A 17,749-nucleotide genomic window follows, 5' to 3' on the forward strand; every position below is an offset into this window, starting at 1 on the left:
TCGTCAATAAGAAGGTCCAAGGAATACAATAAACATATAGTGAAGCATCGGAATCTAAAACTGGTCTCACAGGAAATGCACACAACTTAGTCAGAAAGAAGAGACAGTCTTCTTGTACTTAAGTCGGCGTTGTGCCTTTTGTATTTAATTCCGATGCAATTTCTGTGTTTCATCGTCAATAAGAAGGTCAGAGGGATACAGTAAACCTGAAGTGAAGCATCGGAATGTCACAAGAATGGTTCAAAACATAGACAGTAGGAAGAGGCAGTCTTCTTGTACTTGAATCGGCATTGTGTCTTTTGTATTTAATTCCGATGCAATTTCTGTGTTTCATCGTCAATAAGAAGGTAAGTGGGAATCACTAAACCTGAAGTAAAGCATCGGAATCTATAACTAGTGTCACAGGAATGGTTAAAACATAGACAGTAGGAAGAGTCAGTCTTCTTGTACTTAGGTCGGCATTGTGAATTTTCTATTTAATTCCGATGCAATGTATGTGTTTCATCGTCAATAAGAAGGTCCAAGGGATACAGTAAACATATAGTGAAGCATCGGAATCTAAAACTGGTCTCGCAGGAAATGTTCACAACATAGTCAGTAAGAAGAGTCAGTCTTCTTGTACTTAAGTCGGCATTGTGCATTTTATATTTAATTCCGATGCAGTTTCTGTGTTTCGTCGTCAATACGAAGGTCAGAGGGAGACAGTAAACCTTAAGTGAAGCATCGGAATCTATAACTAGTGTCACAGGAATTGTTCAAAAAATAGACAGTAAGATGAGTCAGTCTTCTTGTACGTAAGTCGGCATTGTGCCTTTTCTATTTAATTCCGATGCAATTTCTGTGTTTCATCGTCAATAAGAAGGTCTGAGGGATACAGTAAACCTGAAGTGAATCATCGGAATCTATAACTAGTGTCACAGGAATGGTGCAAAGCATAGACAGTAGGCGGAGTCAGCCTTCTTGTACTTAAGTCCGCATTGTGCCTTTTCTATGTAATTCCGATGCGGTTTCTGTGTTTCGTCGTCAATAAGAAGGTCCATGGGATACAGTAAACCAGAAGTGAAACATCGGAATCTATATCTAGTGTCACAAGAATGGTTCAAAACATAGACAGTAAGAAGAGTCAGTCTTCTTGCACTTAAGTCGGTATTGTGCCTTTTGTATATAATACCGATGCAATGTATGTGTTTCATCGTCAATAAGATGGTCCAAAGAATACAGTAAACATATAGTGAAGCATCGGAATCTAAAACTGGTCTCACAGGAAATGTTCACAACATAGTCAGTAAGAAGAGTCAGTCTTCTTGTACTTAAGTCGGCATTGTGCATTTTGTATTTAATTCCGATGCAGTTTCTGTGTTTCGTCGTCAATACGAAGGTCAGAGGGAGACACTAAACCTTAAGTGAAGCGTCGGAATCTATAACTAGTGTCACAGGAATGGTTCAAAACATACACAGCAAGAAGAGTCAGTCTTCTTGTACTTAAGTCGGCATTGTGCCTTTTGTATTTAATTCGGATGCAATTTGTGTGTTTCATCGTCAATAAGAAGGTCCAAGGGATACAGTAAACCTGAAGTGATGCATCGGAATCTATAACTAGTGTCACAGGAATGGTTCATAACATAGACAGTAGGAAGTGTCAGTCTTCTTGTACTTAAGTCGGCATTGTGCCTTTTGTATTTAATTCCGATGCAATTTCTGTGTTTCATCGTCAATAAGAAGGTCCAAGGGATACAGTAAACCAGAAGTGAAATATCGGAATCTATATCTAGTGTCACAAGAATGGTTCAAAACATAGACAGTAAGAAGAGTCAGTCTTCTTGTACTTAAGTCGGTATTGTGCCTTTTGTATATAATTTCGATGCAATTTCTGTGTTTCATCGTCAATAAGAAGGTCCAAGGGATACAGTAAACACATAGTGAAGCATCGGAATCTAAAACTGGTCTCACAGGAAATGTTCAAATCATAGTAAGTAATAAGAGTCAGTCTTCTTTTACTTAAGTCGGCATTGTGCCTTTTCTATGTAATTTTGATGCAATTTCTGTGTATCGTCGTCAATAAGAAGGTCCAAGGGATACAGTGAACCTGAAGTGAAGCACCGGAATCTAAAACCGGTCTCTCAGGATAGGTGCAAAACATAGAGATTAAGAAGAGCCAGTCATCTTGTATTTGAGTCGGCGTTGTGCCTTTTGTATATAATTCCGATGCAGTTTCTGTGTTTCATCGTCAATAAGAAGGTCAGAGGGAATCAGTAAACCGAAAGTGAAGCATCGGAATCTATAACTAGTGTCACAGGAATGGTTAAAACATAGACAGTAGGAAGAGTCTGTCTTCTGCTACTTAAGTCGGTATTGTGCCTTTTCTATGTAATTCCGATGCAATGTATGTGTTTCATCGTCAATAAGAAGGTCCAAAGGATACAGTAAACATATAGTGAAGCATCGGAATCTAAAACTGGTCTCACAGGAAATGTTCACAACATAGTCAGTAAGAAGTGTCAGTCTACTTGTACTTAAGTCGGCATTGTGCATTTTGTATTTGATTCCGATGCAATTTCTGTGTTTCATCATCAATAAGAAGGTCGGAGAGATACAGTAAACCTGAAGTGAAGCATCTGAAACTATAACTAGTGTCACCGGAATAGCTCAAGGCATAGACAGTAAGAAGTGTCGGTCTTCTTGTACTTAAGTCGGCATTGTGCCTTTTGTATTTGATTTCGATGCAATTTCTGTGTTTCATCGTCAATAAGAAAATCCAAGTGATACAGTAAACCTGAAGTGAAGCACCGGAACTTATAACTAGTGTCACCGGAATGGTTCAAAACGTAGACAGTAAGAAGTGTAAGTCTTCTTGTACTTAAGTCGGCATTGTGCCTTTTGTATTTAATTCCGATGCAATTTCTGTGTTTCATCGTAAATAAGAAGGTCAGAGGGATACAGTAAACCTGAAGTGAAGCATCGCAATCTATAACTAGTGTCACAGGAATGGTTTTAAACATAGACAGTAAGTAGGGTCAGTCTTCTTGTACTTATGTCGGCATTGTCCCCTTTGTACTTAATTGCGATGCAAATTCTGTGTTTCATCGTCAATAAGAAGGTCCAAGGGATACAATAAACATATAGTGAAGCATCGGAATCTAAAACTGGTCTCACAGGAAATGCGCATAACATAGTCAGAAAGAAGAGACAGTCTTCTTGTACTTGAGCCGGCATTGTGCATTTTGTATTTAATTCCGATGCAGTTTCTGTGTTTCGTTGTTAATACGAAGGTCAAAGGGAGACAGTAAACCTTAAGTGAAGCATCGGAATCTATAACTAGTGTCACAGGAATGGTTCAAAACATACACAGCTAGAAGAGTCAGTTTTTCTTGTACTTAAGTCGGCATTGTGCCTTTTGTATTTAATTCCGATGCAATTTGTGTGTTTCATCGTCAATAAGAAGGTCCAAGGGATACAGTGAACCGGAAGTGAAGCACCGGAATCTAAAACCGGTTTCTCAGGTAAGGTGCAAAACATAGAGAGTAAGAAGAGCCAGTCATCTTGTATTTGAGTTGGCATTGTGCCTTTTATATATAATTTCGATGCAGTTTCTGTCTTTCATCGTCAATAAGAAGGTCAGAGGGAATCAGTAAACCTGAAGTGAAGCATCGGAATCTATAACTAGTGTCACAGGAATGGTTAAAACATAGACAGTAGGAAGAGTCTGTCTTCTGGTACTTAAGTCGGCATTGTGCCTTTTCTATTTAATTCCGATGCAATGTATGTGTTCCATCGTCAATAAGAAGGTCCAAGGGATACAGTAAACATATAGTGAAGCATCGGAGTCTAAAACTGGTCTCACAGGAAATGTTCACAACATAGTCAGTAAGAAGAGTCAGTCTACTTGTACTTAAGTCGGCATTGTGTATTTTGTATTTCATTCCGATGCAATTTCTGTGTTTCATCATCAATAAGAATGTCAGAGGGATACAGTAAACCTGAAGTGAAGCAACAGAATCTATAACTAATGTCACAGGAATGGTTCAAACATAGACAGTAGGAATAGTCAGTCTTCTTGTACTTAAGTCGGCATTGTGCCTTTTTATTTAATTCCGATGCCATTTCTGTGTTTCGTCGTCAATAAGAAGGTCAAAAGGATACAGTAAACCTAAAATGAAGCATCGGAATCTATAACTAGTGTCATAGGAATGGTTCAAAACATAGACAGTAAGAAGAGTCAGTCTCCTTGTACTTATGTCGGCATTGTGCCACTTGTATTTAATTCCGATGCAATTACTGTGTTTCATTGTCGATAAGAAGGTCCAAGGATACAGTAAACCTGATGTGAAGCATCGAAATCTATAACTAGTGTCAGAGGAATTGTTCAAAGAATAGACGATAAGAAGAGTCAGTCTTCTTGTACTTAATTCGCCATTGTGCCTTTTGTATTTAATTCCGATGCAATTTCTGTGTTTCATCGTCAATAAGATGGTCCAAGTGATACAGTAAACCTGAAGTGAAGCATCTGAAACTATAACTAGTGTCACCGGAATGGTTCAAAGCATAGACAGTAAGAAGAATCGGTCTTCTTGTACCTAAGTCGGCATTGTGCCTTTTGTATTTGATTCCGATGCAGTTTCTGTGTTTCATCGTCAATAAGAAGGTCCAAGTGATATAGTAAACCTGAAGTGAAGCACCGGAAACTATAACTAGTGTCACCGGAATGGTTCAAAACGTAGACAGTAAGAAGTGTCAGTCTTCTTGTACTTAAGTCGGCATTGTGCCTTTTGTATTTAATTCCGATGCGATTTCTGTGTTTCATCGTAAATAAGAAGGTCAGAGAGATACAGTAAACCTGAAGTGATGCATCGCAATCTATAACTAGTGTCACAGGAATGGTTCTAAACATAGACAGTTAGTAGAGTCAGTCTTCTTGTACTTAAGTCGGCATTGTGCATTTTGTATATAATTGCGGTGCAATTTCTGTGTTTCATCGTCAATAAGAAGGTCCAAGGGATACAATAAACATATAGTGAAGCATCGGAATCTAAAACTGGTCTCACAGGAAATGCACACAACATAGTCAGAAAGAAGAGACAGTCTTCTTGTACTTAAGCTGGCATTGTGCCTTTTGTATTTAATTCCGATGCAATTTCTGTGTTTCATCGTCAATAAGAAGGTCAGAGGGATACAGTAAACCTGAAGTGAAGCATCGGAATGTCAAAAGAATTGTTCAAAACATAGACAGTAGGAAGAGTCAGTCTTCTTGTACTTGAATCGGCATTGTGTCTTTTGTATTTAATTCCGATGCAATTTCTGTGTTTCATCGTCAATAAGAAGGTCCAAGTGATACAGTAAACCTGAAGTGAAGCATCGGAAGCTATAACTAGTGTCACCGGAATGGTTCAAAAAATAGACAGTAAGAAGGGTCAGTCTTCTTGTACTTAAGTCGGCATTGTGCCTTTTCTATTTAATTCCGATGCAATTTCTGTGTTTCATCGTAAATAAGAATGTCAGAGGGATACAGTAAACCTGAAGTGAAGCATCGGAATCTATAACTAGTGTCACAGGAATGGTTTTAAACATAGACAGTAAGAAGAGTCAGTCTACTTGTACTAAAGTCGGCATTGCGCCTTTTGAATTTAATTCCGATGCAATTTCTGTGTTTCATCGTCAATAAGAAGGTCCAAGGGATACAATAAAGATATTATGAAGCATCGGAATCTAAAACTGGACTCACAGGAAATGCTCACAACATAGTCAGAAAGAAGAGACAGTCTTCTAGTACTTAAGTCGGCATTGCGCCTTTTGTATTTAATTCCGATGCAATTTCTGTGTTTCATCGTCATTAAGAAGGTCAGAGGGATACCTTAAACCTGAAGTGAAGCATTGGAATCTATAACTTGTGTCACATAAATGGTTCAAAACAGAGACAGTAGGAAGAGTCAGTCTTCTTGTACTTAAGTCGGCATAGTGCCTTTTCTATTTAATTCCGATGCAAATTCTGTGTTTCGTCGTCAATAAGAAGATCCAAGGGATACAGTAAACCTGAAGTAAAGCATCAGAATCTATAACTAGTGTCACAGTAATGGTTCAAGACATAGTCAGTAAGAAGAGTCAGTCTTCTTGTACTTAAGTCGGCATTGTGCCTTTTCTATTTAATTCCGATGCAATGTCTGTGTTTCATCGTCAATAAGAGGGTCAGAGGTATACAGTAAATCTGAAGTGAAGCATCGGAATCTATAACTAGTGTCACAGGAATCGTTCAAAACATAGACAATAGGATAGGTCAGTCTTCTTGTACTTAAGTCGGCATTGTGCCTTTCCTATTTTATTCCGATGCAATTTCTGTGTTTTGTCGTCAATAAGAAGGTCCAAGGGATGCAGTAAACCTGAAGTGAAGCATCGGAATCTACAACTAGTGTCACAGGAATGGTTCAAAACATAGACAGTAAGAAGAGTCAGTCCTCATGTACTTAAGTCGGCATTGTGCCTTTTGTATTTAATTCCGATGCAATTTCTGTGTTTCATCGACAATAAGAAGGTCAGAGGGATACAGTAAACCTGAAGTGAAGCATCGGAATCTATAACTAGTGTCACAGGAATGGTTCAAATCATAGACAGTTGGAAGAGTCAGTCTTCTTGTACTTAAGTCGGCATTGTGCCTTTTCTATTTAATTCCGATGCAATTTCTGTGTTTCGTCGTCAATGAGAAGGTCAATGGGATACAGTAAACCTGAAGTGAAGCATCGGAATCTATAACTTTTGTCACAGGAATGGTTCAAAGAATAGACAGTAAGATGAGTCAGTCTTCTTGTACGTAAGTCGGCATTGTGCCTTTTCTATTTAATTCCGATGCAAATTCTGTGTTTCGTCGTCAATAAGAAGATCCAAGGGATACAGTAAACCTGAAGTGAAGCATCAGAATCTATAACTAGTGTCACAGTAATGGTTCAAAACATAGACAGTAAGAAGAGTCAGTCCTCATGTACTTAAGTCCTCATTGTGCCTTTTGTATTTAATTCCGATGCAATTTCTGTGTTTCATCGTCAATAAGGTCAGAGGGATACAGTAAACCTGAAGTGAAGCATCGGAATCTAAAACTAGTGTCACAGGAATGGTTCAAAACATAGAGATTAGAAAGAGTCAGTCTTCTTATACTTAAGTCGGCACTGTGTCTATTGTATTTATTTCCGATGCAATTTCTGTGCTTCATCGTCAATAAGAAGGTCAGAGGGATACAGTAAACCTTAAGTGAAGCATCGGAATGTATGACTAGAGTCACTATAATGGATCTAAACATAGACAGTAGGAAGAGTCAGTCTTCTTGTACTTGAGTCGGCATTGTGCCTTTTGTATTTATTACCGATGCCATTTCTGTGTCTCATCGTCAATAAGAAGGTCAGAGGGATACAGTAAACCTGAAGTGAAGCATCGGAATCTATAACTAGTGCCACAGGAATGGTTCAAAACATAGACAGTAGAAAGAGTCATTCTTCTTGTACTAAAATCGGCATTGTGCCTTTTCTATTTAATTCCGATACAATTTCTGTGTTTCATCGTCAATAAGAAGGTCAAAGGTATACAGTAAACGTAAAGTGAATCATCGGAATCTTTAACTAGTGTCACAGGAATGGTTCAAAACATAGACAGTGGGAAGAGTCAGTCCTCTTGGACTTGAGTCGGCATTGTGCCTTTTGTATTCAATTCCGATGCAATTTCTGTGTTTCATCGTCAACAAGAAGGTCCAAGGGATACAGTAAACCTGAAGTAAAGCATCGGAATCTATAACTAGTGTTACAGGGATGGTTCAGAGCATAGGCAGTAGGAAGAGTCAGTCTTGTTGTACTTAAGTCGGCATTGTGCGTTTTGTATTTAATTCCGATGCAATTTCTGTATATCATCGTCAATGAGAAGGTCAGAGGGATACAGTGAAACTGAAGTGAAGGATCGGAATCTATAACTAGTGTCACAGGAATGGTTCAAAACATAAACACTAAGAAGAGTCAGTCTACTTGTACTTAAGTCGGCATTGTGCCTTTTGTATTTAATCCCGATGCAATTTATGTGTTTCATCGTCAATAAGAAGGTCCATGGGATACAGTACATTTGAAGTGAAGCATCGGAATCTATAACTAGTGTCACAGGAATGGTTCAAATCATAGACAGTTAGAAGAGTCAGTCTTCTTGTACTTAAGTCGGCATAGTGCCTTTTCTATTTAATTCCGATGCAATTACTGTGTTTCATCATCAAGAAGAAGGTCAGAGCGATACTGCAAACCTGAAGTGAAATATCGGAGTGTATAACTAGTGTCACAGGAATGTTTCAAACATAGACAGTAGGAAGAGTCAGTCTTCTTGTACTTGTGTCGGCATTGTGCCTTTTGTATTTAATTCCGATGCAATTTCTGAGTTTCATCGTCAATAAGAAGGTCAGAGGGAATCAGTAAACCGAAAGTGAAGCATCGGAATCTATAACTAGTGTCACAGGAATGGTTAAAACATAGACAGTAGGAAGAGTCTGTCTTCTGCTACTTAAGTCGGTATTGTGCCTTTTCTATGTAATTCCGATGCAATGTATGTGTTTCATCGTCAATAAGAAGGTCCAAAGGATACAGTAAACATATAGTGAAGCATCGGAATCTAAAACTGGTCTCACAGGAAATGTTCACAACATAGTCAGTAAGTAGTGTCAGTCTACTTGTACTTAAGTCGGCATTGTGCATTTTGTATTTGATTCCGATGCAATTTCTGTGTTTCATCATCAATAAGAAGGTCGGAGAGATACAGTAAACCTGAAGTGAAGCATCTGAAACTATAACTAGTGTCACCGGAATGGCTCAAGGCATAGACAGTAAGAAGTGTCGGTCTTCTTGTACTTAAGTCGGCATTGTGCCTTTTGTATTTGATTTCGATGCAATTTCTGTGTTTCATCGTCAATAAGAAGGTCAGAGGGAATCAGTAAACCTGAAGTGAAGCATCGGAATCTATAACTAGTGTCACAGGAATGGTTAAAACATAGACAGTAGGAAGAGTCTGTCTTCTGGTACTTAAGTCGGCATTGTGCCTTTTCTATTTAATTCCGATGCAATGTATGTGTTCCATCGTCAATAAGAAGGTCCAAGGGATACAGTAAACATATAGTGAAGCATCGGAGTCTAAAATTGGTCTCACAGGAAATGTTCACAACATAGTCAGTAAGAAGAGTCAGTCTACTTGTACTTAAGTCGGCATTGTGTATTTTGTATTTCATTCCGATGCAATTTCTGTGTTTCATCATCAATAAGAAGGTCAGAGGGATACAGTAAACCTGAAGTGAAGCAACAGAATCTATAACTAATGTCACAGGAATGGTTCAAACATAGACAGTAGGAATAGTCAGTCTTCTTGTACTTAAGTCGGCATTGTGCCTTTTTATTTAATTCCGATGCCATTTCTGTGTTTCGTCGTCAATAAGAAGGTAAAAAGGATACAGTAAACCTAAAATGAAGCATCGGAATCTATAACTAGTGTCATAGGAATGGTTCAAAACATAGACAGTAAGAAGAGTCAGTCTCCTTGTACTTATGTCGGCATTGTGCCACTTGTATTTAATTCCGATGCAATTACTGTGTTTCATTGTCGATAAGAAGGTCCAAGGATACAGTAAACCTGATGTGAAGCATCGAAATCTATAACTAGTGTCAGAGGAATTGTTCAAAGAATAGACGATAAGAAGAGTCAGTCTTCTTGTACTTAATTCGCCATTGTGCCTTTTGTATTTAATTCCGATGCAATTTCTGTGTTTCATCGTCAATAAGATGGTCCAAGTGATACAGTAAACCTGAAGTGAAGCATCTGAAACTATAACTAGTGTCACCGGAATGGTTCAAAGCATAGACAGTAAGAAGAGTCGGTCTTCTTGTACTTAAGTCGGCATTGTGCCTTTTGTATTTGATTCCGATGCAGTTTCTGTGTTTCATCGTCAATAAGAAGGTCCAAGTGATACAGTAAACCTGAAGTGAAGCACCGGAAACTATAACTAGTGTCACCGGAATGGTTCAAAACGTAGACAGTAAGAAGTGTCAGTCTTCTTGTACTTAAGTCGGCATTGTGCCTTTTGTATTTAATTCCGATGCGATTTCTGTGTTTCATCGTAAATAAGAAGGTCAGAGAGATACAGTAAACCTGAAGTGATGCATCGCAATCTATAACTAGTGTCACAGGAATGGTTCTAAACATAGACAGTTAGTAGAGTCAGTCTTCTTGTACTTAAGTCGGCATTGTGCATTTTGTATTTAATTGCGGTGCAATTTCTGTGTTTCATCGTCAATAAGAAGGTCCAAGGGATACAATAAACATATAGTGAAGCATCGGAATCTAAAACTGGTCTCACAGGAAATGCACACAACATAGTCAGAAAGAAGAGACAGTCTTCTTGTACTTAAGCTGGCATTGTGCCTTTTGTATTTAATTCCGATGCAATTTCTGTGTTTCATCGTCAATAAGAAGGTCAGAGGGATACAGTAAACCTGAAGTGAAGCATCGGAATGTCAAAAGAATTGTTCAAAACATAGACAGTAGGAAGAGTCAGTCTTCTTGTACTTGAATCGGCATTGTGTCTTTTGTATTTAATTCCGATGCAATTTCTGTGTTTCATCGTCAATAAGAAGGTCCAAGTGATACAGTAAACCTGAAGTGAAGCATCGGAAGCTATAACTAGTGTCACCGGAATGGTTCAAAAAATAGACAGTAAGAAGGGTCAGTCTTCTTGTACTTAAGTCGGCATTGTGCCTTTTCTATTTAATTCCGATGCAATTTCTGTGTTTCATCGTAAATAAGAATGTCAGAGGGATACAGTAAGCCTGAACTGAAGCATCGGAATCTATAACTAGTGTCACAGGAATGGTTTTAAACATAGACAGTAAGAAGAGTCAGTCTACTTGTACTAAAGTCGGCATTGCGCCTTTTGAATTTAATTCCGATGCAATTTCTGTGTTTCATCGTCAATAAGAAGGTCCAAGGGATACAATAAAGATATAATGAAGCATCGGAATCTAAAACTGGACTCACAGGAAATGCTCACAACATAGTCAGAAAGAAGAGACAGTCTTCTAGTACTTAAGTCGGCATTGCGCCTTTTGTATTTAATTCCGATGCAATTTCTGTGTTTCATCGTCATTAAGAAGGTCAGAGGGATACCTTAAACCTGAAGTGAAGCATTGGAATCTATAACTTGTGTCACATAAATGGTTCAAAACAGAGACAGTAGGAAGAGTCAGTCTTCTTGTACTTAAGTCGGCATAGTGCCTTTTCTATTTAATTCCGATGCAAATTCTGTGTTTCGTCGTCAATAAGAAGATCCAAGGGATACAGTAAACCTGAAGTAAAGCATCAGAATCTATAACTAGTGTCACAGTAATGGTTCAAGACATAGTCAGTAAGAAGAGTCAGTCTTCTTGTACTTAAGTCGGCATTGTGCCTTTTCTATTTAATTCCGATGCAATGTCTGTGTTTCATCGTCAATAAGAGGGTCAGAGGTATACAGTAAATCTGAAGTGAAGCATCGGAATCTATAACTAGTGTCACAGGAATCGTTCAAAACATAGACAATAGGATAGGTCAGTCTTCTTGTACTTAAGTCGGCATTGTGCCTTTCCTATTTTATTCCGATGCAATTTCTGTGTTTTGTCGTCAATAAGAAGGTCCAAGGGATGCAGTAAACCTGAAGTGAAGCATCGGAATCTACAACTAGTGTCACAGGAATGGTTCAAATCATAGACAGTAAGAAGAGTCAGTCCTCATGTACTTAAGTCGGCATTGTGCCTTTTGTATTTAATTCCGATGCAATTTCTGTGTTTCATCGACAATAAGAAGGTCAGAGGGATACAGTAAACCTGAAGTGAAGCATCGGAATCTATAACTAGTGTCACAGGAATGGTTCAAATCATAGACAGTTGGAAGAGTCAGTCTTCTTGTACTTAAGTCGGCATTGTGCCTTTTCTATTTAATTCCGATGCAATTTCTGTGTTTCGTCGTCAATGAGAAGGTCAATGGGATACAGTAAACCTGAAGTGAAGCATCGGAATCTACAACTAGTGTCACAGGAATGGTTCAAAGAATAGACAGTAAGATGAGTCAGTCTTCTTGTACGTAAGTCGGCATTGTGCCTTTTCTATTTAATTCCGATGCAAATTCTGTGTTTCGTCGTCAATAAGAAGATCCAAGGGATACAGTAAACCTGAAGTGAAGCATCAGAATCTATAACTAGTGTCACAGTAATGGTTCAAAACATAGACAGTAAGAAGAGTCAGTCCTCATGTACTTAAGTCGGCATTGTGCCTTTTGTATTTAATTCCGATGCAATTTCTGTGTTTCATCGTCAATAAAGTCAGAGGGATACAGTAAACCTGAAGTGAAGCATCGGAATCTAAAACTAGTGTCACAGGAATGGTTCAAAACATAGAGATTAGAAAGAGTCAGTCTTCTTATACTTAAGTCGGCACTGTGTCTATTGTATTTCTTTCCGATGCAATTTCTGTGCTTCATCGTCAATAAGAAGGTCAGAGGGATACAGTAAACCTTAAGTGAAGCATCGGAATGTATGACTAGAGTCACTATAATGGATCTAAACATAGACAGTAGGAAGAGTCAGTCTTCTTGTACTTGAGTCGGCATTGTGCCTTTTGTATTTATTACCGATGCCATTTCTGTGTCTCATCGTCAATAAGAAGGTCAGAGGGATACAGTAAACCTTAAGTGAAGCATCGGAATCTATAACTAGTGCCACAGGAATGGTTCAAAACATAGACAGTAGAAAGAGTCACTCTTCTTGTACTAAAATCGGCATTGTGCCTTTTCTATTTAATTCCGATACAATTTCTGTGTTTCATCGTCAATAAGAAGGTCAAAGGTATACAGTAAACGTAAAGTGAATCATCGGAATCTTTAACTAGTGTCACAGGAATAGTTCAAAACATAGACAGTGGGAAGAGTCAGTCCTCTTGTACTTGAGTCGGCATTGTGCCTTTTGTATTCAATTCCGATGCAATTTCTGTGTTTCATCGTCAACAAGAAGGTCCAAGGGATACAGTAAACCTGAAGTAAAGCATCGGAATCTATAACTAGTGTCACAGGGATGGTTCAGAGCATAGGCAGTAGGAAGAGTCAGTCTTGTTGTACTTAAGTCGGCATTGTGCGTTTTGTATATAATTCCGATGCAATTTCTGTGTTTCATCGTCAATGAGATGGTCAGAGGGATACAGTGAAACTGAAGTGAAGGATCGGAATCTATAACTAGTGTCACAGGAATGGTTCAAAACATAAACACTAAGAAGAGTCAGTCTACTTGTACTTAAGTCGGCATTGTGCCTTTTGTATTTAATCCCGATGCAATTTATGTGTTTCATCGTCAATAAGAAGGTCCATGGGATACAGTACATTTGAAGTGAAGCATCGGAATCTATAACTAGTGTCACAGGAATGGTTCAAATCATAGACAGTTAGAAGAGTCAGTCTTCTTGTACTTAAGTCGGCATAGTGCCTTTTCTATTTAATTCCGATGCAATTACTGTGTTTCATCATCAAGAAGAAGGTCAGAGCGATACTGCAAACCTGAAGTGAAATATCGGAGTGTGTAACTAGTGTCACAGGAATGTTTCAAACATAGACAGTAGGAAGAGTCAGTCTTCTTGTACTTGTGTCGGCATTGTGCCTTTTGTATTTAATTCCGATGCAATTTCTGAGTTTCATCGTCAATAAGAAGGTCACAGGGATGCAGTAATCCTGAAGTGAAGCATCGGAATCTATAACTAGTGTCACAGGAATGGTTCAAAACATAGACAGTAAGATGAGTCAGTCTTCTTGTACTTAAGTCGGCATTGTGCATTTTCTATTTAATTCCGATGCAATTTCTGTGTGTCATCGTCAGTAATAAAGTCCAAGGGATATATTAAACCTGAAGTGAAGAATCGGAATCTATAACTAGTGTCACAGGATTGGTTCAAATCATAGACAGTAAGAAGAGTCAGTCTTCTGTACTTATGTCGGCATTGTGCCTTTTCTATTTAATTCCGATGCAATTTCTGTGTTTCATCGCCGATAAGAAGGTCAGTGGGATACAGTAAACCTGAAGTGAATCTTCGGAATGTATAACTAGTGTCACAGGAATGGTTCAAATTATAGACAGTAGGAAGAGTCAGTCTCCTTGTACTTGATTCGGCATTGTGCCTTTTGTATTTAATTCCGATGCAATTTCTGTGTTTGATCATCAAGTAGAAGGTCTGAGGGACACAGCAAACCTGAAGTGAAGCATCGGAATGTATAACTAGTGTCACAGGAGTTGTTTAAAACATAGACAGTAGGAAGAGTCAGTCTTCTTGTACTTGAGTCGGCATTGTGCCTTTTGTATTTAATTCCGATGCAATTTCTGTGTTTCATCGTCAATAAGAAGGTCAGAGGTATACAGTAAACCTGAAGTGAAGCATCGGAATCTATAACTAGTGTCACACGAATGGTTAATAACATTGACAGTAAGAAGAGTCAGTCTTCTTGTACTTAAGTCGGCATTGGGCCTTTTGTATTTAATTCCGATGCAATTTCTGTGTTTCATCGACAATAAGAAGGTGAGAGGGATACAGTAAACCTGAAGTGAAGCATCGGAATCTATAACTAGTGTCACAGGAATGGTTCAAAACATAGACAGTTGGAAGAGTCAGTCTTCTTGTACTTAAGTCGGCATTGTGCCTTTTGTATTTAATTCCTTGCAATTTCTGTGTTTCATCGACAATAAGAAGGTGAGAGGGATACAGTAAACCTGAAGTGAAGCATCGGAATCTATAACTAGTGTCACAGGAATGGTTCAAAACATAGACAGTTGGAAGAGTCAGTCTTCTTGTACTTAAGTCGGCATTGTGCCTTCTCTATTTAATTCCGAGGCAGTTTCTGTGTTTCGTCGTCATTGAGAAGGTCCAAGGGATACAGTAAACCTGAAGTGAAGCATCGGAATCTATAACTAGTGTCACAGGAATGGTTCAAAACATAGACAGAAGGATGAGTCAGTCTTCTTGTACGTATGTCGGCAATGTGCCTGTTGTATTTAATTCCGATGCAATTTCTGTGTTTCATCGTCAATAAGAAGGGCAGAGGGATACAGTAAACCTGAAGTGAAGCATCAGAATCTATAACTAGTGTCACGGGAGTGGTTCAAAACATAGAGATTAGGAAGAGTCAGTCTTCTTATACTAAAATCAGCACTGTGCGTTTTGTATTTAATTCCGCTGCAATTTCTGTGTTTCATCGTCAATTAGAAGGTCAGAGGGATACAGTAAACCTGAAGTGAAGCATCAGAATGTATAACTAGTGTCACAGGAATGGTTCAAATCATAGACAGTAGGAAGAGTCAGATTTCTTGTACTTGAGTCGGCATTGTGCATTTAGTATTTAATTCCGTTAAAATTTCTATGTTTCATCGTAAATAAGAAGGTCAGAGGGATACAGTAAACCTGATGTGAAGCATCGGAATCTGTAACTAGTGTCACAGGAATGGTTCTAAACATAGACAGTAAGAAGAGTCAGTCTTCTTGTACTTAGGTCGGCATTGTGCCCTTTGTATTTAATTCCGATGCAATTTCTCTGTTTCGTCGTCAATAAGAAGGTCGGAGGGCTACAGTAAACCTAAAGTGAAGCAGCGGAATCTATAGCTAGTGTCACAGGAATGGTTCAAAACAGAGACAGTAGGAAGAGTCAGTCTTCTTGTACTTAAATCGGCATTGTGCCTTTTCTATTTAATTCCGATGCAAATTCTGTGTTTCGTCGTCAATAAGATGGTCCAAGGGATACAGTAAACCTGAAGTGAAGCATCGGAATCTATAAATAGTGTCACAGGTATGGTTCAAAACATAGACAGTAAGAAAAGTCAGTCTTCCTGTACTTAAGTCGGCATTGTGCCTTTTCTATTTAATTCCGACGCAATTTCTGTGTTTCATCATCAAGATGAAGGTCAGAGAGATACAGTAAACCTGAAGTGAGGCATCGGAATGTATAACTAGTGTCACAGGAGTGGTTCAAAACATAGAGAGTAGGAAGAGTCAGTTTTCTTGTACTTGAGTCGGCATTGTGCCTTTTGTATTTAATTCCGATGCAATTTCTGTGTTTCATCGTCAATAAGAAGGTCAGAGGGATACAGTAAACCTGAAGTGAAGCATCGGAATCTATAACAAGTGTCATAGGAATGGTTCAAATAATAGACAGTATGAAGAGTCAGTCTTCTTGTACTTAAGTCGGCATTGTGCCTTTTTTAATTAATTCCGATGCAATTTCTGTGTTTCATCGTCAATAAGAAGGTCCAAGGGATACAGTAAACCTGAAGTGAGGCATCGGAATCTATAAGTAGTGTCTCAGGAATGTTTCAAAACATAGACAGTAGGAAGAGTAAGTCTTCTAGTACTTAAGACGGTAATGTGCCTTTTGTATTTAATTCCGATGCAATTTCTGTGTTTCATCATCAATAAGAAGGTCAGAGGAATACAGTAAACCTGAAGTGAGGTATCGGAATCCATAACTAGTGTCACAGGAATGGTTCAAAACATAGTCAGTAAGAAGAGTCAGTCATCTTGTACTTAAGTCGGCATGGTGCCTTTTGTATTTAATTCCGATGCAATTTCTGTGTTTCAACGTCAATAAGAAGGTCTAAGGGATACAGTAAACATATTGTGAAGCATCGGAATCTAAAACTGGTCTCACAGGAAATGTTCAAAACATAGCCAGTAAAAAGAGTCAGTCCTCTTGTACTTAAGTCGGCATTGTGCCTTTCCTATATAATTCCGATGCAATTTCTGAGTTTCGTCGTCAATAAGAAGGTCCAAGGGATACAGTAAATCTGAAGTGAAGCATCGGAATCTAATACCGGTCTCACAGGAAAGGTTCATAGCATAGAGAGTAAGAAGAGCCAGTAATCTTGTATTTGAGTCGGCATTGTGCCTTTTGTATTTAATTCCGATGCAATTTCTGTGTTTCATCGTCAATAAGAAGGTCAGTGGGCTACAGTAAACCTGAAGTGAAGCATCGGAATCTATAACTAATGTCACAGGAATGGTTCAAAACATAGAAAGTTGGAAGAGTCAGTCTTCTTGTACTTAAGTCGGCATTGTGAATTTTCTATTTAATTCCGATTGCAGTTTCTGTGTTTCGTCGTCAATGAGAAAGTCCAAGGGATACAGTAAACCTGAAGTGAAGCATCGGAATCTATAACAAGTGTCATAGGAATGGTTCAAATAATAGACAGAAGGATGAGTCAGTCTTCTTTTACGTAAGTCGGCATTGTGCCTTTTGTATTTAATTCCGATGCAATTTCTGTGTTTCATCGTCAATAAGAAGGTAAGAGGGATACAGTAAACCTGAAGTGAAGCATCGTAATCTATAACTAGTATCACGGGAATGGTTCAAAACATAGAGATTAGGAAGAGTCAGTCTTCTTATACTTAATTCGGCACTGTGCCTTTTGTATTTAATTCCGATGCAATTTCTGTGTTTCATCGTCAATTAGAAGGTCAGAGGGATATAGTAAACCTGAAGTGAAGCATCGGAATCTATAACTAGTATCACGGGAATGGTTCAAAACATAGAGATTAGGAAGAGTCAGTCTTCTTATACTTAATTCGGCACTGTGCCTTTTGTATTTAATTCCGATGCAATTTCTGTGTTTCATCGACAATAAGAAGGTCCAAGTGATACAGTAAACCTAAAGTGAAGCATCGGAAACTTTAACTAGTGTCACCGGAATGGTTCAAAA

Source organism: Schistocerca americana, chromosome 10 (assembly GCF_021461395.2).
Source record: "Schistocerca americana isolate TAMUIC-IGC-003095 chromosome 10, iqSchAmer2.1, whole genome shotgun sequence".
Lineage (NCBI taxonomy): Eukaryota > Metazoa > Arthropoda > Insecta > Orthoptera > Acrididae > Schistocerca > Schistocerca americana.